The following is a 2,072-nucleotide window of genomic DNA, read 5'->3' on the forward strand; positions in this document are numbered from 1 at the left end:
CCTTTCAGAGAGCACAGCTGGCAATGGAAGGTAACATTTATGGAGAGTTCACTGCATACCAGGGACTTCCCTAAGCACTTTGTATGTATTATCTCTTTGAATTCTCTTGATGTCTCCATTAGGCAGAAGATACTAACATGGCCTTATGTGCTCTGGAGAAGGAGCTCAGCTTTACAAGTTGAAGAGAGGCAGTGGGAGGAAGAGAGGAAAAACAGGAAGAGGAAAAATAAATTTACAAGATAATATTATAAAATATTATGAAGCATTCCTGTTTTACAAGGAGCCTATGGAAATTTCCCAGAGTCTCAAGAGTCACTAGGTGGCACAGGCTGGGTCTTTTAAAGGTCAAAACTTCCCTTTATCAACATATGGTGACATTTGTTGAACATTTACTATATGCCAGGTGACCTGCCAATGCTTCCAATTTACCTCACTATTGCTCACAATAGTCATTTTGGGACACTCTGTTATCACCAGCATCTTTCAGATGAGGAAGCTGGAGAACAGAGAGGTATAGAAGTCCCCTCTTTATCTATGGTTTCATTTTCTGTGGTTTCAGTTATCCATAGTCAATCACAGTACAAAAATATTAAATGGTACTGCAATAGTTGCATTCAGGTGACCCTTCATTTACTTAATAATAATGATCTCAGAGCTCCCTTGAATGTGATTTATGTTAGTGCTGTGCATGGTGTTAGCCATACACTGGGGCATGTGGAATGTATCCCCCATGGCTCACAGAGTCTACTATATCAGGACTTTCAAAATTTTGCAGAATTGGTAAGTAACGGAACTAGTATTTGAATCCAGTACATGTGCTTTCACAGCATCTTGTCAGGTTTGTGAAAAAGAGTGGCAACATTGCTTCAGGTGGCTATGTTTTCATGATAAAGTTAGACCTTTTTTATTCAGCAATTCTGTTTTGTGTGGCCTAGAACAGTAATATTAAAGCAATTGTGTAATATAGTATATTCACACAATTGGATACTAGTTAGCATTTTTAAGAAATGAACATGCAATAACACGGATGCATCTCAGAAACATGCTAAGTGAAAGAAACCTCATACCAAAGACCACATACAGACATGCATGTTTGGCAAAACTTTTGTTGACAAAAGTATAATTCAGGTTTGTGTGTTTTCTTACATGCAAATTTTACCTTAAAAGATATAAAACTTCAAATGAATGTTGAACTCTAGGTAACAATATATACGTGCTGAAACATCCAGGGGGAAATGTATTGGTGTTTTCAATGTACTTTGAAATGTATCTGAAAAAATAAGATTGATTTCTGGGTGGACAGAGTGATGGAGAGATGGACAGATATGTGAGAAAACAAATACAGCAAAATGTTACTGGTACCAGGGAGGTTGTGGGTATGTTAGTATTCACTGTAGAATTCTTAAAATCTGGCTGTGTGTGTCTGAATGTTTTCATAGTAAAATGTTGAATTGGGAGAAGCAATTATGTGGAGCCTGGGGTCCCCTAGTGGCCAGCCAGGGGCCCCAGAGCTCAGGACTGGGAGGGCAACTTCTACAAAGTGGTGACAAGGCCATAACTCTTGTGGCCCTGAGCAAACATTAAAATATGCATTTCCATGGGTCTTGCTTCATGAGAGAAAGTTGAGGCCCAGAGGCCCCTTGCTTTGTTTCTAGTGCTCATTCCCTTCAGCTTTGGGAAAGTTCATTTTCTTCCAGTCAACATGGCTTTTGTTCCATAGTGTCAGGGCTGTGAGTCACACCTGTGTGTGGGGATCCAGGTAACACAATGAGCCCATGGCACCCAGGGCAGTAAAGCAGGCCTCTGCGTTAGAACTTCACCTGCCATAGCTTCCTGTAGGTATATTTGAAGTGGTAGGAAACCAGAGGGGTTTCTACAAATAAATAACCCAGGAAAGACAAGTCTCTCCGATCAAAGAGGACTCCGGCCCAAACTTGAACCCAAATCAAGCTGCTCTTTTGCCCCTACTCCAGCCGGGCAGAGGGAGGAGTGGAGAAAGCCTATCTGCTGTGCAAACACTCCCTGTCTCTGCCCTTCCTGGGTTTGTGTGAGCCTGAGAACAGGAGCCTGGG

Source organism: Callospermophilus lateralis, chromosome 3 (genome assembly GCF_048772815.1).
Source record: "Callospermophilus lateralis isolate mCalLat2 chromosome 3, mCalLat2.hap1, whole genome shotgun sequence".
Lineage (NCBI taxonomy): Eukaryota > Metazoa > Chordata > Mammalia > Rodentia > Sciuridae > Callospermophilus > Callospermophilus lateralis.